The sequence below is a fragment of the Musca autumnalis genome, unplaced genomic scaffold, assembly GCF_047663935.1.
Source record: "Musca autumnalis isolate F117 unplaced genomic scaffold, ASM4766393v1 scaffold_230, whole genome shotgun sequence".
Classification (NCBI taxonomy): Eukaryota; Metazoa; Arthropoda; class Insecta; order Diptera; family Muscidae; genus Musca; species Musca autumnalis.
Window position 1 is genome coordinate 42,407 of NW_027411790.1, and position 23,519 is coordinate 65,925.

General features: G+C 35.6%; 1 pseudogene; it reads left to right on the plus strand.

Moving 5' to 3' along the window:
- LOC141396320 (low-density lipoprotein receptor-like) overlaps positions 1-23,519 on the plus strand; it is a 72,990-nt pseudogene that overhangs the window by 25,254 nt on the left and 24,217 nt on the right.

Genomic DNA, 23,519 nt, shown 5'->3' on the forward strand with positions numbered 1-23,519 from the left:
TATGAAAAATGGAATAATGGAATGTCTGACAAGGATGAAACGTTAAGATAATGGATTTCAAAAGCGAAGAAGACCAACGGGTCTTATAAGCCCTCCTGGCCTTTTAAAAGAAGACAAAGTGGTGTTCTAAGAGTCCTTGTGAATTTTTATAAGAAGAACTTGTGGTCTTCGATAAGAAGAACTTGCGGTCTTCTATAAGAAGAACTTATGGTTATCCATAAAAAGACCTTGTGGTATTCTAAAATGAGAGCTTGCGATCTTATTTAGTACGACTTTATGGTCTTACATCGGAAGACCTTGAGGTGTTTTATAATAAGTCCTTGTGGTCTTCCATAAGAAGAACGTGTGATCTACCATAAGAAGATTCTGCGGTCTTCTATAAGAAGACCCTGTGGTCTGCTGTAAAAGACTTTGTGGTTCTCTATAAGATGACTTTGTGGTCTTCTGTACGAAGACATTTTGCTCTTCTGTAACAACCTCTTGTGGTATTCTATAAGAAGAAAAATGGGATGTACTATCGACTTTTGCGATATCTCCGTTGTTTGACCACCTACGATCAATGAACGGAAACAAACAAAACGATTCCCGTAACAATCACACAAAGCCACAAACTTTTCAGCTTCTCTGAATCGTTTCATTCTCACAACCAAAACAAAACCACAAACTTTTCAATGTAAAAAGATGAAAAGTGTACGATTGCTGGAATGTACTTCGGCTATGCTTTGCCGAGATGTTTCATTCACCACCCAAACAAAAAGAATTTTGGCAAACGTTTGCTGTGCGTTATGGTCAGTGACACACTCAGGCACACACACACATGTGATTGCTTAACAACACAATAATTTAGCATCAGCCATGCTGATTCAGCATACCACAGTGAATTTTATCAACCAACCAAACGTTTTTGATTTATTCACATGTGTTCAGTACTATTCCGTTTTCTATCTGATCTTGTGGAGTTGAGTACTTTTTGCTTTTCGTTTTGTTCGCACTCACGAATGTAAATAAAACGAAACTAAACAGCGAGCTCGGCCAACGTTGGTTATGTTCTGTTTTGTATTGTTCCTATGGAAAATACGAAACGAAACGATTGGAAATATTATTTAAGTATTTTAACGTACCCTGCCTACGATACTCTAATCTACATCATTGTAAAGGCGATAATTTCTTTTTTCCAACCAACTTCGCCATTCTATTTTGCATCATTATAAAGGTGATATTTTCCAATTTTATTGACAGGCATTACTTTTGGAATACCCCCACTAAAGATTTTCGCCTAAGAATATATCGGAGAATTTTTAACAAATAAGTTTTTGCCCAAATCCGACACCTTAATATTCTCTAAGAAGATATTTTGGTCTTCTCTTTTGTAGTCGTCTATATGAACACCTTGCGGTAATCTGTGGAAGGCCTTGTTATATTCTATGAGAAGACTTGTGGTCTTCTATAAGAAGACCTTGTGTTCTTTTCTAAGAAGACCTTGCGGTCTACTTTAAGAAGAAATTGTGGTCTTCTATAAGAAGACCAAGTGGTCTTCTATAAGGAGACCTTACGGGACTCTATAATAAAACATTGTGGCCTTCTATGAGAAAGCTTGTGGAATTCTATAAGAAAACTATTGGGTCTTACCTACGAAGATCATTTTGGTCCGCTATTTATTCTATAGGAAAACTTCAATTCAGCCTAGGCTGAACAGAGTTTCTATATGCAATCGTCACTTCAGCCTGGCTGAATAGAGGTTTCTATATGTAATCGTCAATTCAGCCTGGCTGAATAGGGTTTCTATATGTAATCGTCAATTCAGCCTTGCTGAATAGAGGTTTCAATAGGAAATCGTCAATTCAGCCAGGCTGAATAGAGGCTTCTATATGTAATCGTCAACTCAGCCTGGCTGAATAGAGGTTTCTATATGTAATCCTCAATTCAGCCTGGGCTGAATAGAGGTTTCTATATGTAATCGTCAACTCAGCCTGGCTGAATAGAGGTTTCTATATGTAATCGTCAATTCAGCCTGGCTGAATAGATGTTTCTATATGTAATGGTCAATTCAGCCTGGCTAAATAGAGGTTTCTATATGTAATCGTCAACTCAGCCTGGCTGAATAGAGGTTTCTATATGTAATCCTCAATTCAGCCTGGCTGAATAGAGGTTTCTATAGGAAATCGTCTGGCTGAATAGAGGTTTCTATAGGAAATCGTCAATTCAGCCTGGCTGAATAGCGGTTTCTATAGGAAATCGTCAATTCAGCCTGGCTGAATAGAGGTTTCTATAGGAAATCGTCAATTCAGCCTGGCTGAATAGAGGTTTCTATAGGAAATCGTCAATTCAGCCTGGCTGAATAGAGGTTTCTATAGGAAATTGTCAATTCAGCCTGGCTGAATAGAGGTTTCTATAGGAAATCGTCAATTCAGCCTGGCTGAATAGAGGTTTCTATAGGAAATCGTCAATTCAGCCTGGCTGAATAGAGGTTTCTATAGGAAATCGTCAATTCAGCCTGGCTGAATAGAGGTTTCTATAGGAAATCGTCAATTCAGCCTGGCTGAATAGAGGTTTCTATAGGAAATCGTCAATTCAGCCTGGCTGAATAGAGGTTTCTATAGGAAATCGTCAATTCAGCCTGGCTGAATAGAGGTTTCTATAGGAAATCGTCAATTCAGCCTGGCTGAATAGAGGTTTCTATAGGAAATCGTCAATTCAGCCTGGCTGAATAGAGGTTTCTATAGGAAATCGTCAATTCAGCCTGGCTGAATAGAGGTTTCTATAGGAAATCGTCAATTCAGCCTGGCTGAATAGAGGTTTCTATAGGAAATCGTCAATTCAGCCTGGCTGAATAGAGGTTTCTATAGGAAATCGTCAATTCAGCCTGGCTGAATAGAGGTTTCTATAGGAAATCGTCAATTCAGCCTGGCTGAATAGAGGTTTCTATAGGAAATCGTCAATTCAGCCTGGCTGAATAGAGGTTTCTATAGGAAATCGTCAATTCAGCCTGGCTGAATAGAGGTTTCTATAGGAAATCGTCAATTGAGCCTGGCTGAATAGAGGTTTCTATAGGAAATCGTCAATTCAGCCTGGCTGAATAGAGGTTTCTATAGGAAATCGTCAATTGAGCCTGGCTGAATAGAGGTTTCTATAGGAAATCGTCAATTCAGCCTGGCTGAATAGAGCTTTCATACAGAAATTTTAATATAAAACTGAATAGCAGGTTTTCCTTACTGAAAACTTTATTCAGCCACGCTGAATTAAAGTTTTCCTACAGAAAACCTTATTCAGCCAGGCTGAATAGGATGTTTTCCTGTGCTTTCCCTTTCATAATATTTTTACTATTCATTATTTTCTGTTCTAAATATTTAGCATTGCTTTCACTTATAAGTAGACTAGAAAATAGAAGCCTCAAAAAAAAATCCAAATCCTCTTGTTGCTTTTATTATTCTGATTGTGTTTAAACTCTTTTAACAAAAAAATGCATTGTCATTGCTTTTGGGAAGTATGTATGTGTGAGCCCATGGCAGTGGTGTTGTTCGATGCTTCTTTAGTTGCCAGGCTAGGTTGAGGATATAGAAGTATTTGAGGCAAGTAACATCGTGGTGAACATTGTTTTATTGGCCAATTTCCCAAAGCTTTTTTGGAAGGCTTCAAGAGAAATGAATTTCATGTTGTTTGGCACCATATGCAAGCGAGAGTCGGATTGGTATTTACGTTCGAAAGTAAAAGGGAGTCTGTAGCGACTTTATTGTATTTTATGTATTGCAGGTTTTCTGAAGCCTTTAAATTGGTGATTTTATTAGTACCTAGTGAGAGGAGACAGGTAAAACCCGTATTAGGTTTTCATGTCTACAGGATCAGAGCTCATTTCTCAACTCCTCCTTTTCCGGTTCCACGTAACAGGAAGGACCTCCGTCAAACCCCTAATAGAAAACAGACCTATACGCACTTGATTTAATTGCAATAATTTGTTATTGCCTTCTTTTTTAAGACTTTTTTTATTGTCCTTCTTTGACATTTCAATAACACAACCTAATCACTGGCTACTTCATTCAAAACGAATTTAATCTAATTCTTCTGCAAGGGCGAATCATTGCGTGAATTAATCACACCGGAGAAGTGAAAACTCAACACAGAAGGATAAGCAGAACAGGATTCTTGGAAAAATTCCTTTTCCCGCCTTTGGTAAAGGGAGAAGTGTAAATTTGAGAAAATTACAGTAAAACATGATGTTTTACAAAGCAACATTAAGTTAACAACCGATGTCTGCCTGTCAGCTTGGCCGTCAAAGTTCTCTAAACAAAAACAAAAAACAAATGACCATTCTACACTGCCAGTGAGAAAAGTGAAAGACTCGAAAAAAAAACAATAAATGAGCAGCAGCTAAAGAAAATTCTTGGAAAAAATCTTTCCACACCCAACCCAATAATGTAACAAGTGAATTGTCAATGAAAGAAAATTGTGTTAGTTTCAATATGCTAAAAGGGTATACTAATGGACTGTTTCACTAAGACGATACGAATTTAAATTCGTTCGAACTATTACCAAAGTTCTATTTTTTAAAAATATTTGTTTCATTTGTGTTTCCAATAAAACAAAAAATTTCTACAAAAACCGGAGCTTGGGAGCAGTTCGAACGAATTTAAATTCGAATCGTCTTAGAAAAATAGACCATAAGTCTGTCACCTCGTTCGCAACAACTTCAAAATCTAAATTCAGGCTATGAAAACCTCTGTTCAGCCAGGCTGAATTGAAGATTTCCTATGGAAACCTCTATCCAGCCAGGCTGAATTAAAGATTTCCTATAGAAACCTCTATTTAGCCAGGCTGAATTGAAGATTTCCTATGGAAACCTCTGTTCAGCCAGGCTGAATTGAAGATTTCCTATGGAAACCTCTGTTCAGCCAGGCTGAATTGAAGATTTCCTATGGAAACCTCTATTCAGCCAGGCTGAATTGAAGATTTCTTATGGAAACCTCTATTCAGCCAGGCTGAATTGAAGATTTCCTATGGAAACCTCTATTCAGCCAGGCTGAATTGAAGATTTCCTATGGAAACCTCTATTCAGCCAGGCTGAATTGAAGATTTCCTATGGAAACCTCTATTCAGCCAGGCTGAATTGAAGATTTCCTATGGAAACCTCTATTCAGCCAGGCTGAATTGAAGATTTCCTATGGAAACCTCTATTCAGCCAGGCTGAATTGAAGATTTCCTATGGAAACCTCTATTCAGCCAGGCTGAATTGAAGATTTCCTATGGAAACCTCTATTCAGCCAGGCTGAATTGAAGATTTCCTATGGAAACCTCTATTCAGCCAGGCTGAATTGAAGATTTCCTATGGAAACCTCTATTCAGCCAGGCTGAATTGAAGATTTCCTATGGAAACCTCTATTCAGCCAGGCTGAATTGAAGATTTCCTATGGAAACCTCTATTCAGCCAGGCTGAATTGAAGATTTCCTATGGAAACCTCTATTCAGCCAGGCTGAATTGAAGATTTCCTATGGAAACCTCTATTCAGCCAGGCTGAATTGAAGATTTCCTATGGAAACCTCTATTCAGCCAGGCTGAATTGAAGATTTCCTATGGAAACCTCTATTCAGCCAGGCTGAATTGAAGATTTCCTATGGAAACCTCTATTCAGCCAGGCTGAATTGAAGATTTCCTATGGAAACCTCTATTCAGCCAGGCTGAATTGAAGATTTCCTATGGAAACCTCTATTCAGCCAGGCTGAATTGAAGATTTCCTATGGAAACCTCTATTCAGCCAGGCTGAATTGAAGATTTCCTATGGAAACCTCTATTCAGCCAGGCTGAATTGAAGATTTCCTATGGAAACCTCTATTCAGCCAGGCTGAATTGAAGATTTCCTATGGAAACCTCTATTCAGCCAGGCTGAATTGAAGATTTCCTATGGAAACCTCTATTCAGCCAGGCTGAATTGAAGATTTCCTATGGAAACCTCTATTCAGCCAGGCTGAATTGAAGATTTCCTATGGAAACCTCTATTCAGCCAGGCTGAATTGAAGATTTCCTATGGAAACCTCTATTCAGCCAGGCTGAATTGAAGATTTCCTATGGAAACCTCTATTCAGCCAGGCTGAATTGAAGATTTCCTATGGAAACCTCTATTCAGCCAGGCTGAATTGAAGATTTCCTATGGAAACCTCTATTCAGCCAGGCTGAATTGAACATTTCCTATGGAAACCTCTATTCAGCCAGGCTGAATTGAACATTTCCTATGGAAACCTCTATTCAGCCAGGCTGAATTGAACATTTCCTATGGATTCCTCTATTCAGCCAGGCTGAATTGAAGATTTCCTATGGAAACCTCTATTCAGCCAGGCTGAATTGAAGATTTCCTATGGAAACCTCTATTCAGCCAGGCTGAATTGAAGATTTCCTATGGAAACCTCTATTCAGCCAGGCTGAATTGAAGATTTCCTATGGAAACCTCTATTCAGCCAGGCTGAATTGAAGATTTCCTATGGAAACCTCTATTCAGCCAGGCTGAATTGAAGATTTCCTATGGAAACCTCTATTCAGCCAGGCTGAATTGAAGATTTCCTATGGAAACCTCTATTCAGCCAGGCTGAATTGAACATTTCCTATGGAAACCTCTATTCAGCCAGGCTGAATTGAACATTTCCTATGGAAACCTCTATTCAGCCAGGCTGAATTGAACATTTCCTATGGATTCCTCTATTCAGCCAGGCTGAATTGAAGATTTCCTATGGAAACCTCTATTCAGCCAGGCTGAATTGAAGATTTCCTATGGAAACCTCTATTCAGCCAGGCTGAATTGAAGATTTCCTATGGAAACCTCTATTCAGCCAGGCTGAATTGAAGATTTCCTATGGAAACCTCTATTCAGCCAGGCTGAATTGAAGATTTCCTATGGAAACCTCTATTCAGCCAGGCTGAATTGAAGATTTCCTATGGAAACCTCTATTCAGCCAGGCTGAATTGAAGATTTCCTATGGAAACCTCTATTCAGCCAGGCTGAATTGAAGATTTCCTATGGAAACCTCTATTCAGCCAGGCTGAATTGAAGATTTCCTATGGAAACCTCTATTCAGCCAGGCTGAATTGAAGATTTCCTATGGAAACCTCTATTCAGCCAGGCTGAATTGAAGATTTCCTATGGAAACCTCTATTCAGCCAGGCTGAATTGAACATTTCCTATGGAAACCTCTATTCAGCCAGGCTGAATTGAACATTTCCTATGGATTCCTCTATTCAGCCAGGCTGAATTGAAGATTTCCTATGGAAACCTCTATTCAGCCAGGCTGAATTGAAGATTTCCTATGGAAACCTCTATTCAGCCAGGCTGAATTGAAGATTTCCTATGGAAACCTCTATTCAGCCAGGCTGAATTGAAGATTTCCTATGGAAACCTCTATTCAGCCAGGCTGAATTGAAGATTTCCTATGGAAACCTCTATTCAGCCAGGCTGAATTGAAGATTTCCTATGGAAACCTCTATTCAGCCAGGCTGAATTGAAGATTTCCTATGGAAACCTCTATTCAGCCAGGCTGAATTGAAGATTTCCTATGGAAACCTCTATTCAGCCAGGCTGAATTGAAGATTTCCTATGGAAACCTCTATTCAGCCAGGCTGAATTGAAGATTTCCTATGGAAACCTCTATTCAGCCAGGCTGAATTGAAGATTTCCTATGGAAACCTCTTTTCAGCCAGGCTGAATTGAAGATTTCCTATGGAAACCTCTATTCAGCCAGGCTGAATTGAAGATTTCCTATGGAAACCTCTATTCAGCCAGGCTGAATTGAAGATTTCCTATGGAAACCTCTATTCAGCCAGGCTGAATTGAAGATTTCCTATGGAAATCTCTATTCAGCCAGGCTGAATAGAGATTTCCTATGGAAACCTCTATTCAGCCAGGCTGAATTGAAGATTTCCTATGGAAACCTCTATTCAGCCAGGCTGAATTGAAGATTTCCTATGGAAACCTCTATTCAGCCAGGCTGAATTGAAGATTTCCTATGGAAACCTCTATTCAGCCAGGCTGAATTGAAGATTTCCTATGGAAACCTCTATTCAGCCAGGCTGAATTGAAGATTTCCTATGGAAACCTCTATTCAGCCAGGCTGAATTGAAGATTTCCTATGGAAACCTCTATTCAGCCAGGCTGAATTGAAGATTTCCTATGGAAACCTCTATTCAGCCAGGCTGAATTGAAGATTTCCTATGGAAACCTCTATTCAGCCAGGCTGAATTGAAGATTTCCTATGGAAACCTCTATTCAGCCAGGCTGAATTGAAGATTTCCTATGGAAACCTCTATTCAGCCAGGCTGAATTGAAGATTTCCTATGGAAACCTCTATTCAGCCAGGCTGAATTGAAGATTTCCTATGGAAACCTCTATTCAGCCAGGCTGAATTGAAGATTTCCTATGGAAACCTCTATTCAGCCAGGCTGAATTGAAGATTTCCTATGGAAACCTCTATTCAGCCAGGCTGAATTGAAGATTTCCTATGGAAACCTCTATTCAGCCAGGCTGAATTGAAGATTTCCTATGGAAACCTCTATTCAGCCAGGCTGAATTGAAGATTTCCTATGGAAACCTCTATTCAGCCAGGCTGAATTGAAGATTTCCTATGGAAACCTCTATTCAGCCAGGCTGAATTGAAGATTCCTATGGAAACCTCTATTCAGCCAGGCTGAATTGAAGATTTCCTATGGAAACCTCTATTCAGCCAGGCTGAATTGAAGATTTCCTATGGAAACCTCTATTCAGCCAGGCTGAATTGAAGATTTCCTATGGAAACCTCTATTCAGCCAGGCTGAATTGAAGATTTCCTATGGAAACCTCTATTCAGCCAGGCTGAGTTGAAGATTTCCTATGGAAACCTCTATTCAGCCAGGCTGAATTGAAGATTTCCTATGGAAACCTCTATTCAGCCAGGCTGAATTGAAGATTTCCTATGGAAACCTCTATTCACCCAGGCTGAATTGAAGATTTCCTATGAAAACCTCTATTCAGCCAGGCTGAATTGAAGATTTCCTATGGAAACCTCTATTCAGCCAGGCTGAATTGAAGATTTCCTATGAAAACCTCTATTCAGCCAGGCTGAATTGAAGATTTCCTATGGAAACCTCTATTCAGCCAGGCTGAATTGAAGATTTCCTATGAAAACCTCTATTCAGCCACGCTGAATTGAAGATTTCCTATGGAAACCTCTATTCAGCCACGCTGAATTGAAGATTTCCTATGGAAACCTCTATTCAGCCACGCTGAATTGAAGATTTCCTATGGAAACCTCTATCCAGCCAGGCTGAATTAAAGATTTCCTATAGAAACCTCTATTTAGCCAGGCTGAATTGAAGATTTCCTATGGAAACCTCTGTTCAGCCAGGCTGAATTGAAGATTTCCTATGAAAACCTCTATTCAGCCAGGCTGAATTGAAGATTTCTTATGAAAACCTCTATTCAGCCAGGCTGAATTGAAGATTTCCTATGAAAACCTCTATTCAGTCAGGCTGAATTGAAGATTTCCTATGAAAACCTCTATTCAGCCAGGCTGAATTGAAGATTTCCTATGAAAACCTCTATTCAGCCATGCTGAATTGAAGATTTTCTGTGGAAACCTCTATTCAGCCAGGCTGAATTGAAGATTTCCTCTCGGCCTGGCTAAATGGACGATTTTTTATGGAAACCTCTATTCAGCCTGGCTAAATGGACGATTTCTTATGGAAACCTCTATTCAGTCAGGCGAATTGAAGATTTACTACGGAAACCTCTATTCAGCCAGGCTGAATTGAAGATTTCCTACGGAAACCTCTATTCAGCCAGGCTGAATTGAAGATTTCCTACGGAAACCTCTATTCAGCCAGTCTGAATTGAAGATTTCCTATTGGAAATCTCTATTCAACAAAGCTGAATTCAATATTTCCCATGGAAACCTCTATTCAGGCATGCTAATTGAAGATTTCCCATGGTAACCTCTATTCTGCCAGGCTGAATTGAAGTTTTCTAGTGGAACCATGGTGTATACTATTTCTTAATGTCACTTGTAGCTCCCTTTAGTTAGCTTTGTATTACTTTTTGCTCTGTTTTGTGAAGCTAACAAAACAATCAACTTTGACATTGATGGTATAGATGAGAAATGTAAAGGAGTCCAAAAAAAACTGCTATAGAGAACAGTTTAATTCATGTTGTAATTAATCCCCAAAGTTGGAAGGCAACAGCAGTTTCAGGACAAATGGAATGTTTTTCGATGGGTTTGATGTGTCATGGGAATAATGAACATTTGATTGCTTGGATTACTTGCGGACGGCTGTGACCATCAATGGATTGCAAGACTTTCTGCGCTTTAGTTTATGAAGTTGAAGTTGTAGTTTCAGAATTTTTGCTTGTTATGTGGTTTTGATTTTTTTGTACTGAATTTTTGGGAATTGATGCACGTTCCTTACAAGGTGGTGCATGAACTGAAACACAACTGATTTATTCAAATCTTATTAATATTTATCCAAATTAGTTGTTATCTCCCTTTAACGATTTCTCTCACTCTTTCTCTGTCCCTCTTCCAGGGTTGTAAAAATGTAACCAACACCAAAATCTTCTGCCTGGCCCATGAATACCAGTGCAAAGACCGCATCACCTGCCTGCACTCCAGCTTGTTGTGTGACGGAGAACGTGACTGCCCGGATGGTGATGAAGTCCAGAGTAATTGCAAAAATTAAACATGTCGTCCAGATCAATTCCAGTGCAGTGATCGTTCATGCATTGCCGGCCACCTATCGTGGAATGACCAATATGATTGTGCAGACAAGGGTGATAAACTTAATTGCGGTAAGTCTGAGGTTTTATTGAGAGTTTAAAGGAAATTACAGCAAATTCCAAATTGCTTTGGTTGGCTTTCTCTCCCTTTCAGGCAGACTGTGAGCGATTCAACAACTCATTTCGATTGTGGTGGTGGCCAATCTATTCCCTAGTCAATGGTGTGTGATAAACGCAACGATTGTCCAGTTGCCGAAAATGAACTGGCCAATAAGTGTGGCATTAATGAATGGGCCCGTTGAAAATGGTGGCTGTTTGCATAAGCGCGTGGATCAACCAATTGGCTATAGAGTTGAATATGAAACGGGGTAAGCACGAAACATGTGAATGTGTGTTACATCCCATTGAAACGCTATTCAGCCTGGCTGAATAGAAGTTTTCCATTAGAAAACGCTATTCAGCCTGGCTGAATAGAAGTTTTCCATTAGAAAACGCTATTCAGCCTGGCTGAATAGAAGTTTTCCATTAGAAAACGCTATTCAGCCTGGCTGAATAGAAGTTTTCCATTAGAAAACGCTATTCAGCCTGGCTGAATAGAAGTTTTCCATTAGAAAACGCTATTCAGCCTGGCTGAATAGAAGTTTTCCATTAGAAAACGCTATTCAGCCTGGCTGAATAGAAGTTTTCCATTAGAAAACGCTATTCAGCCTGGCTGAATAGAAGTTTTCCATTAGAAAACGCTATTCAGCCTGGCTGAATAGAAGTTTTCCATTAGAAAACGCTATTCAGCCTGGCTGAATAGAAGTTTTCCATTAGAAAACGCTATTCAGCCTGGCTGAATAGAAGTTTTCCATTAGAAAACGCTATTCAGCCTGGCTGAATAGAAGTTTTCCATTAGAAAACGCTATTCAGCCTGGCTGAATAGAAGTTTTCCATTAGAAAACGCTATTCAGCCTGGCTGAATAGAAGTTTTCCATTAGAAAACGCTATTCAGCCTGGCTGAATAGAAGTTTTCCATTAGAAAACGCTATTCAGCCTGGCTGAATAGAAGTTTTCCATTAGAAAACGCTATTCAGCCTGGCTGAATAGGAGTTTTCCATTAGAAAACGCTATTCAGCCTGGCTGAATAGAAGTTTTCCATTACAAAACGCTATTCAGCCTGGCTGAATAGAAGTTTTCCATTACAAAACGCTGTTCAGCCTAGCTGAATAGGAGTTTTCCATTAGAAAACGCTATTCAGCCTGGCTGAATAGAAGTTTTCCATTAGAAAACGTTATTCAGCCTGGCTGAATAGAAGTTTTCCATTAGAAAACGCTATTCAGCCTGGCTGGATAGAAGTTTTCCATTAGAAAACGCTATTCAGCCTAGCTGAATAGAAGTTTTCCATTAGAAAACGCTTATCAGCCTGGCGGAACGATTTCCTATGGAAACATCTATTCAGCCACGCTGAATGGACGATTTCCTATGGAAACCTATATTCAGCCAAGATGAATAAACGATTTCCTATGGAAACCTCTATTCACCCACGCTGAATGGACGATTTCCTATGGAATCCTCGATTCAGCCAAGCTGAATGGACGATTTCCTATAGATACCGCAATTCAGCCAGGCTGAATGGACGATTTCACATGGAAACCTCTATTCAGCCAGGCTGGATGGACGATTTCCTATGGAAACCTCTATTCAGCTAGGCTGGATGGACGATTTCATATGGAAACCTCCATTCAGCCAGGGTGAATTTAAGTTTTCCTATGGAAACCTCCATTTAGCCAGGCTGTATTGAAGTTTTCCTACGGAAACCTCTATTCAGCTAGAAGTTATCTATTTGAAAACGCTATTCTGCATTTTCTTATAATAAATTTGAAAAAATCTTTAAAATAATATTAAATTATAATCTGTTCATTTTCCTCTTTTCCAGCTACAAATTAATCAACAACAAAACCTGTGTATATGTGTTTGCCGAAAATCCTGGCTATAAATGTGAGTGTGCTGAGGGTTATATGCGTGACCCACACAATCATACGCGCTGTAAGGCTACTGAAGCACATGCCTCATTGCTGTTGGCCCGTCGTCATGATATACGGAAAATCGCCTTGGACCACATGCAAATTACATCGATTGTGAATAATACAAAATCTGCGACAGCTTTATATTTCGTTTTCCGCAAGGGAATGATCTTCTGAAGTGATGTGACCACACAAAGCATTTACAAATGAGTATTTGGCGGATTTGAAGCAGCGGGATTTGAAGGTGAAGATGGGGTTGAATTTTCAAAATTCTAAATGAGTAGCGACCGTACTGGCTTGACACAAACCTGAATGAGTTTTCCATATTGTTATCAAGAATTTCCATGGCCATTCCTGAAAGGGAGGCAATGAATTTTCACGGTAAACAGCATAATGTCAAAAGCCACACCAACCCTTCCTTGTATCGGTAGTGGGTTTAAGGCTCATTGTATAACTAATATCAGTTATCAGGTATAGTGAAAGAATTCTTTTGATTATGGCTCAAAACATCTAGCCTGTGTGTTCTCTTGCCAATAGAACTCAGTAGGTGGTCCATGTTGTCTGATTTCTATTGAAATTTTCTGTACGTTAGGAAGAGGGTTTTTATTAACACATTTTTATTTGTTTGAAGTAAATCGTTTAAATTTTAGCATTGAATACGGTTTTCCGTAGGAAAACTACAATTCAGCCTGGCTGAATAGAGATTTCCGTAGGAAAACTCCAATTCAGCCTGGCTGAATAGAGGTTTCCGTAGGAAAACTCCAATTCAGCTTGGCTCAATAGACGTTTCCATACAAAAACTTCAATTCAGCCTGGCTGAATAGAGATTTCCATAGGAAAACTTAATTTCAACCTGGCTGAATAGAGGTATCCGTAGGAAAACTTCAATTCAGCCTTGCTGAATAGGGTTTTCCCTAGGAAAACTTCAAATCAACCTGGCTGAATAGGGCTTTCCGTCGGATAACTTAAATTCTGCCTGGCAGAATAGGGGTTTCCGTAGGAAAACTTCAATTCAGCCTGGCTGAATAGAGGTTTCCGTAGGAAAACTTCAATTCAGCCTGGCTGAGTAGAGGTTTCCGTAGGAAAACTTCATTTCAGCCTGGTTGAATAGAGGTTTCCGTAGAAAAACTTCAATTCAGCCTGACTGTATAGAGGTTTCCGTAGGAAAACTCCAATTCAGCCTGGCTGAATAGAGGTTTCCGTAGGAAAACTCCAATTCAGCCTGGCTGAATAGAGGTTTCCGTAGGAAAACTCCAATTCAGCCTGGCTGAATAGAGGTTTTCGTAGAAAAACTTCAATTCAGCCTGGCTGAATAGAGGTTTCCATAGGAAAACTTCAATTCAGCCTGGCTGAATAGAGGTTTCCGTAGGAAAACTTCAATTCAGCGCGGCTGAATAGGGGTTTCCGTAGGAATCTTCAATTCAGCTTGGCTGAATATAGGTTTCCGTGGAAAATCTTCAATTCAAACTTCAATTCAGCCTGGCTGAATAGAGGTTTCCATAGGAAAACTTCAATTTAGCCTGGCTGAATAGAGGTTTCCATAGGAAAACTTCAATTCAGCCTGGCTGAATAGAGGTTTCCATAGGAAAACTTCAATTCAGCCTGGCTGAATAGAGGTTTCCATAGGAAAACTTCAATTCAGCCTGGCTGAATAGAGGTTTCCATAGGAAAACTTCAATTCAGCCTGGCTGAATAGAGGTTTCCATAGGAAAACTTCAATTCAGCCTGGCTGAATAGAGGTTTCCATAGGAAAACTTCAATTCAGCCTGGCTGAATAGAGGTTTCCATAGGAAAACTTCAATTCAGCCTGGCTGAATAGAGGTTTCCATAGGAAAACTTCAATTCAGCCTGGCTGAATAGAGGTTTCCATAGGAAAACTTCAATTCAGCCTGGCTGAATAGAGGTTTCCATAGGAAAACTTCAATTCAGCCTGGCTGAATAGAGGTTTCCATAGGAAAACTTCAATTCAGCCTGGCTGAATAGAGGTTTCCATAGGAAAACTTCAATTCAGCCTGGCTGAATAGAGGTTTCCATAGGAAAACTTCAATTCAGCCTGGCTGAATAGAGGTTTCCATAGGAAAACTTCAATTCAGCCTGGCTGAATAGAGGTTTCCATAGGAAAACTTCAATTCAGCCTGGCTGAATAGAGGTTTCCATAGGAAAACTTCAATTCAGCCTGGCTGAATAGAGGTTTCCATAGGAAAACTTCAATTCAGCCTGGCTGAATAGAGGTTTCCATAGGAAAACTTCAATTCAGCCTGGCTGAATAGAGGTTTCCATAGGAAAACTTCAATTCAGCCTGGCTGAATAGAGGTTTCCATAGGAAAACTTCAATTCAGCCTGGCTGAATAGAGGTTTCCATAGGAAAACTTCAATTCAGCCTGGCTGAATAGAGGTTTCCATAGGAGAACTTCAATTCAGCCTGGCTGAATAGAGGTTTCCATAGGAAAACTTCAATTCAGCCTGGCTGAATAGAGGTTTCCATAGGAGAACTTCAATTCAGCCTGGCTGAATAGAGGTTTCCATAGGAAAACTTCAATTCAGCCTGGCTGAATAGAGGTTTCCATAGGAAAACTTCAATTCAGCCTGGCTGAATAGAGGTTTCCATAGGAAAACTTCAATTCAGCCTGGCTGAATAGAGGTTTCCATAGGAAAACTTCAATTCAGCCTGGCTGAATAGAGGTTTCCATAGGAAAACTTCAATTCAGCCTGGCTGAATAGAGGTTTCCATAGGAAAACTTCAATTCAGCCTGGCTGAATAGAGGTTTCCATAGGAAAACTTCAATTCAGCCTGGCTGAATAGAGGTTTCCATAGGAAAACTTCAATTCAGCCTGGCTGAATAGAGGTTTCCATAGGAAAACTTCAATTCAGCCTGGCTGAATAGAGGTTTCCTCAGGAAAACTTCAATTCAGCGTGGCTGAATAGAGGTTTCCGTAGGAATCTTCAATTCAGCTTGGCTGAATATATGTTTCCGTGGAAAATCTTCAATTCAGCCTGGCTGAATAGAGGTTTCCATAGGAAAATTTCAATTTAGCCTGGCTGAATAGAGGTTTCCATAGGATAACTTCAATTCAGCCTGGCTGAATAGAGGTTTCCATAGGAAAACTTCAATTCAGCCTGGCTGAATAGAGGTTTCCATAGGAAATCTTTAATTCAGCCTGGCTGAATAGAGGTTTCCATGGGAAATCTTCAATTCAGCCAGGCTGAATAGAGGTTTCCGTAGGAAAACTTGAATTCAGCCTGGCTGAATAGAGGTTTCCGTGGGAAATCTTCAATTCAGCCGGGCCGAATAGAGGTTTCCGTGGGAAATCTTCAATTCAGCCGGGCCGAATAGAGGTTTCCGTGGGAAATCTTCAATTCAGCCGGGCCGAATAGAGGTTTCCGTAGTAAAACTTGAATTCAGCCTGGCTGAATAGAGGTTTCCGTGGGAAATCTTCAATTCAGCCGGGCCGAATAGAGGTTTCCATGGGAAAACTTTTATTCGGCTTGGCTGAATAGAGGTTTCAATGGAAAAATATTTATTCAGCTTGGCTGAATAGAGTTTTCTGTGGGTAAATTGTTATTCTGCCTGGTTGAATAGAGTTTTCTAATGGAAAATTGTTATTCACTTTCATTTTAAAACATCAATCATTAAACGTCTAGTCGTTCAACTAACCTCCAAAACGTTTTCCCTTTTACGGCTTATTCTGGTCCCCAGACAATTGTTTAATTTGTTATTCATTGTCCGTTTTGTTGTTTTGTGGCCACAATTCATTTAATTCACTTTTTGTTTAATCTTTCAGGCCATCCATTGACGAGGGTGCCCTGTTACCTCAGATGGTTTGGCTTTCGATTGGATTTACAATCACATCTACTTTACCGATGAAGATGAATTGGATATACCACGGTTAATAGCATTGGATCCCATAGAAGGGTAAGTAATGCAAACAAACAAACAATCAATAAAGGAGTAGATGGAAGAAGAAAAATAAAAACCCACATAGCAGACTTCTCTTGAAAGGAGAACAATAAGTATGACAACAAAAAACCAGGCGTTAGTAACATCAAGCCAACACATCTACTTGATTGACACTTGACATTATGATGAAGAAGAATAAGTGGTTGACATACGACCTTAAACACTCACATCCTCCCCAAGCTCCCTCTTCGGGAAATGGAAGCCATGACATGGTCCTTCCAGCCAGCACAAGCAACTGCTTGTAATAAAATCCCCAATAAATGGTTGTGCTTTAGTTGGCCATCCCATAGTTGTAACACATGCTGAGGAGTTGTTGTGGATTGCCTCTATCTTCTTCGTGTTGTTTTCTGAACGTTTTCTTGTTCATGCTGGCAGTAAATACTTTAAAGCTGTCGGTTTTTTGCTCCATGTCTTATGTTCGAGATATTTAATTTTCTTATTTTCTTCTCCCTCTTTCCGATGTTAAATAGCCAAATGGCATTACTATGGATTTGATGCGAAGACGCATTTACTGGGTCGATGGTAAATTGAACATCATCTCTAAGGCCAATTATTATGGTTGGCAACGGCATAAGATTTTATATGCAGCGGAATATTTACGTCATTCATTCTCCATAACCACATTTGAGGATAGCATCTATTAGGATAAGCAGGACATATTAGGATAAGCAGTCCGTTTTCAAAGGTAAATTTGTTCTACCCATTACAGCACTGCTTATGGTGAGTACCGCATCATGCATTATGGGAGATAAAAAGTAGGGAGAACCCGAAAGCCCATTTAAGGGAAAACGGAAAAAAAGCTTTTCAAAGAATATTCCAAACGTGGTTTTTTTAAGAATTTTCCAAACGTAGATTTTTTAAAGAATTTTCCAAAACTGGAATTTTTAAAGAAATTTCCAAACTTGGATTTTTTTATAGAATTTTCCACACATGGATTTTTTAAAGAATTTTCCAAACATGAATTTTTCCAAACGTGGATTGTTTAAAGAATTTTCAAAACGTGGATTTTTTAAAGAATTTTTTAAACGTGAATTTTTTAAAGAATTTTTCAAACTTGGTTTTTTTAAATAATTTTCAAAAGGTGGATTTTTTAAAGAATTTTCCAAACGTGGATATTTTAAAGAATTTTCCAAAACTGGAATTTTCAAAACGTGGATTTTTTAAAGAATTTTTCAAACGTGAATTTTTTAAAGAATTTTCCAAACGCGGATTTTTTAAATAATTTTCAAAAGGTGGATTTTTTGAAGAATTTTCCAAACGTGGATATTTTAAAGAATTTTCCAAAACTGGAATTTTTAAAGAAATTTTCAAACTTGGATTTTTTTAAAGAATTTTCCACACATGGATTTTTTAAAGAATTTTCCCAAACTGGAATTTTTCCAAACGTGGATTGTTTAAAGAATTTTCAAAACGTGGATTTTTTAAAGAATTTTCCAAACGTGGATTTTTTAAAGAATTTTCCAAAAGTAGATTTTTAAAGAATTTTCCAAAAGTGAATTTTTAAAGAATTTTCCAAAGGTAGTTTTTTTAAAGAATTTTCCAAACGTGGATTTTTTAAAAAATTTTCCAAACGTGGATTTTTTAAACAATTTTTCAAACGTGGATTTTTTAAACAATTTTCCAAACGTGGATTTTTTAAACAATTTTCCAAACGTGGATTTTTTAAACAATTTTCCAAACGTGGATTTTTTGAAAGAATTTTCCAAACGTGTATTTTTTAAAGAATTTTCCAAACGTAGATTTTTTAAAGAATTTTCCAAACGTGTATTTTTTAAACAATTTTCCAAACGTGGATTTTTAAAAAAAATTTCCAAACGTGGATTTTTTAACGAATTTTCCAAACGTGTATTTTTTAAAGAATTTTCCAAACGTGTATTTTTTAAAGAATTTTCCAAACGTGGATTTTTAAAAAAAAATTTCCAAACGTGGATTTTTTAAAGAATTTTCCAAACACGGATTTTTTAAAGAATTTTCCAAACACGGATTTTTTAAAGAATTTTCCAAACGTGGATTTTTTAAAGAATTTTCCAAACGCGGATTTTTTAAAGAATTTTCCAAACGTGGATTTTTACAGAATTTTCCAAACGTTGATTTTTTAAAGAATTTTCAAAACGTGGATTTTTTTAAAGAATTTTCAAAACGTGGATTTTTTTAAAGAATTTTCAAAACGTGGATTTTGTTAAAGAATTTCAAAACGTGGATTTTTTTTAAAAAAATTTCAAAACGTGGATTTTTAAAGAATTTTCAAAACGTGGATTTTTTAAAGAATTTTCAAAACGTGGATTTTGAAAGCGTATTCAGGCGTAGTTTTTTAAAGAACTAAAAAGAAACTAAAGCAAAAATGACTAAAAAAATAATTTGGAACGTGGATTTTTACAGAATTTTCCAAACGTTGATTTTTTAAAGAATTTTCCAAACGTGTATTTTTTAAAGAATTTTCCAAACGTAGATTTTTTAAAGAATTTTCCAAACGTGTATTTTTTAGAGAATTTTCAAAACGTGGATTTTTTTAAAGAATTTTCAAAACGTGGATTTTTTAAAAAAAAATTCAAAACGTGGATTTTTTTAAAGAATTTTCAAAACGTGGATTTTTTAAAAAAATTCAAAACGTGGATTTTTTTAAAGAATTTTCATAACGTGGATTTTGAAAGCGTATTTAAGCGTAGTTTTTTAAAGAACTAAAAAGAAACTAAAGCAAAAAATGACTAAAAAATTAATTTAATTTTTGCTTTTATTAATCGTTTTTATGAATTTTTAAAGAAATTTCCAAACTTGGATTTTTTTATAGAATTTTCCACACATAGATTTTTTAAAGAATTTTCCAAACATGAATTTTTCCAAACGTGGATTTTTTGAATGAATTTTCCAAACGTGTATTTTTTAAAGAATTTTCCAAACGTAGATTTTTTAAAGAATTTTCCAAACGTGTATTTTTTAAAGAATTTTCAAAACGTGGATTTTTTTTAAAGAATTTTCAAACCGTGGATTTTTTAAAAAAAGTTCAAAACGTGGATTTTTTTAAAGAATTTTCAAAACGTGGATTTTTTAAAAAAATTCAAAACGTGGATTTTTTTAAAGAATTTTCATAACGTGGATTTTGAAAGCGTATTTAAGCGTAGTTTTTTAAAGAACTAAAAAGAAACTAAAGCAAAAAATTAATTTAATTTTTGCTTTTATTAATCGTTTTTATGAAAAAACCCCTTCAATTTAACAAAACTAAATGTAAAACCTGACGTAAGATTAAATATTTAATAAATAAATTATCCGTGAAGATGTTGGCAAATACCAACGAAACGTCGGATAAAAAATGGAATAAATAATCTTTATTTTCATTGACACATTAAGAACCTCAAAGCCCGATAAGACAAAGTCTTAACAAAATAAATAAATTTTTTTAATAATTTAAACAAAATACAATTTTATTTTTTAAAGAATTAAAAAAAGTAATTTACGAAAAAATAAATGTCAATATTTTTTAAAGAATTTAAAAAAAAAACTTTAATGTGCCGTTTGAAAGAATTGAAAAATTAAAAATTTAATATATTTAAAGATTAAAAAAATAATAATTTAAATTTTATAAAAAAAATTAAAAAAGATATAAATTTAAACGTGGATTTTTAAAGACTTTGGCAAAAAATTAGACGTGGGTTTTTTAAAGAAGGTTGATTTTTGAAAGAATTAAAAGAAAATAAGAAATTAAAAAAAAAAAATTATGAACTTAAGAAAATTAAAAGTGTTTTTTAAAGAATTTTTAAACAAATTAACTTGGATATTTTAGCGAATTTTTTTTCACTTGCAAAATTTTAAAATTAAATTTAATATTAAAATGAAATTCGCCCTAATAGGCAACATTTTCAAATAAATAAACATCAGCTTGAGCCAGGCTAGGGTTTGAACCCACATCCTTAAATAACATATGAAAAAAGTGTTATTACCACCTGGTACAGTCCGAAGGCTGCGCTAAAAGCATTTGTCGTGGAAGCCATACAGATTGAACCGAGGAAAAAGCACTTCACTGTTAAAAAGAACTTGCATTTGAGAAATGTTAAGTTCAATAACAGAGAAGCCACTCCACAGCCGATATGTCTGATGAGCTGCGACCAACAGCGAAACCGGTCATATAATGGCGGTTGTGTGTTTCCGATTCTCCGGCACTTGCAAAAAAATCTTCGGCCATTAAGCTTGACTCCAACGAGAAATAATTTTAAATTTTAATTTCTTTTTAAAAATTGTAAACAAAAAAATTAACTTTTTTGATAAATTAAAAAAAAAAATTAAAAAAAAACTTATAAACAAAAAAATAATTTTTTAAAGAATTTAATTTTTTCTTTAATTCTTTGAAATATTTAAATTTTTAAATTCTTTAAAATAGTTATTTTTCAATTATTTAAACAATTACTTTGTTAAATTCCTTGAAAATCCACTTTTAAATCCCTTAAACAAACTTAAATTTTCAAATGCTTTAAAAAATTTAAATTTGCAAATTTTTTAAAAAACAAATTTATAAATATTTCTTTAAACAATTAAAATTTTAATGTTTTTAAATATTCTTTAACAATTAAAATTTTTAATTTAATTCTGTAAAATATCCACGTTTGATTTTTTAAAAATACTTTAAACAGTTGAAATTTTTATTTTTTAAATTTTTTAAAAACTTTTAAAAATCTTAGGCTTAGGCTTATTACTTTTTTTTAATCTTTTAAAATATCCGCGTTTTATAATTTTAAAAATCTTTTAAAATTACCGCGTTTTATATTTTTAAAAAGCTTTTAAAAATCCGCGTTTTATATTTTTAAAAATCTTTTGTATTTATTCTTTATAAAATCCACGTTCCATATTTTATAAATTCTTTAAAAAGGATAAATTTTAAGTTCTTCAAAAAATTTGAATTTTTAAAATTTTTTAAACATTATTTCAACAAGTCATAATTCATTCATTTTTTCTTTAAACAATTCATTTTTTATTTTATTTAAATAATTGAATTATTGAAACAAGTTTTTAAAAAAATTAAAAATTAAAAAAACAATTTCATTTTTTACAGAATTAAAAGAAATACAAATTTAAAAATTCAACTAACTAAAATGTAATTTTTTAAAGACAAAAAAATACAAATTTAAATTGTTTAAAGAATTTTTAAAAATATTTAAATTTTTTAATCGATTTAATAAAAAAAATTAAAAATGCTTTAAGCATTTAAAAAAATTAAAATTGAAATTTTTAAAGCATTTAAAAAAATTAATGGTGGATTGTGTAAAGAATTTAAAAAAAAAAATTAAACGTGGGTTTTATAAAGAATTTTTTAAAGAATTTTAAAAATGTTTAAACGTGTTTTTTATAGAATTTTAAAAATGTTTAAACGTGTCTTTTAAAGAATTTTAAAAATGTTTAAACGTGTTTTTTACTAATTTACTGCCTGTTTCTCTTTGTCGAAAGAAAGAATGAATACTATCAAACTCGTATGTTTTTTCAAATTTGTTTTTTGTTTTGAATCAAAAGCAAAGGTAAAAATATTTCGAAAGCTAAAGTTTGGACGTGTTTCATTCGCACACTTTTTCGTTTCGACATACAGAAAGAGGCACTTAAAAAATTAGACGTGAATTTTAAAAGACTTTAAACGTGTTTTGTAAAGAATTAAAAAACTAAACGTGAATTTTTTCACAAAAGTGTAAACATATATTTTTAAAGAACTTTTCAAAAAAATGAAACGTAAGAATTAAAACAAAATTTAAACGATGTTTTTTTAAGAATTTTAAAAATTTTTAAACCTGTTTTTTAAGAATTTAAAAAATTAGACGTGCATTTTAAAAGAATTTAAACGTGTTTTTTTTAAAGAATTAAAAGAATTAAACGTGAATTTTTTCACAAAAATGTAAACATATTTTTTTAAAGAACTTTACAAAAAATTAAACGTAAATTTTTAAAGGCAATTTAAATGTGGATTTAAAATGTGTTTAGGTACCATGGTGCACTTCGAGCTGAAGAAATTATCAATGGCAAGAGGTTAAACTGTATGCATAATATTGATAATTTTTCCAGAGTATATCTGAATATTCCTTGTCCAGGTCCTTCAAACATTACATTCTCTATCTTCGATGTTTCCAAATACGAGCAGCAACATTCCCACAACATGACCAAGTTATCGGAACCATTGTATCATTACCAGATCGATTACTTACAAGCGCATCACATTTTTCTTTGGAGTTTTAAAACCACCATTAGCGAAACCACTTTTCATTAGTATTTTAAGCATGCGAAACTTCTCTATAAACTCTGCCGATAAGACGAAGTTACATATGTAAGTGACCTACAAAATTGCACATAATTTTGTAATTTGAGAAAAATCATCACTTCATCACAATGTTAGGGGGATATCATTCATTTAATTCAGACCCAGCAAAATGTTCGATGCCAAAGATGCCATTCAATCATGGGTGAAAGTTATCTGGCATGTCATCTTTTTAGCATCATCATCGATGAATTTTGTATGTGCGTGGACCCCAAAAGATGTTATTCATTTTTGGATCCAAAGCATGTCATTTACACCAATGTTTTGACATGTCATTTTCATCAATGCTGTGGCATGTCATTTCCCCCAATGCTTTGGCATGTCATTTTCACCAACCCTTTGCAATGACATTATGATTACGACGAGAGTTTTAACAAGGTTCGTTGTGAATTCGAGTCTCCGACAACATCAAGTCTACTGTAGATAATTAATTTTATATATTTAGAAACATGTGTATAAATAAAAACACAAAATTCATTTCTATTGGATCGATGGAATGGATTCAAATGCTGCTGAAAAGATCGGATCTTTCACGACTTCCTTTGCA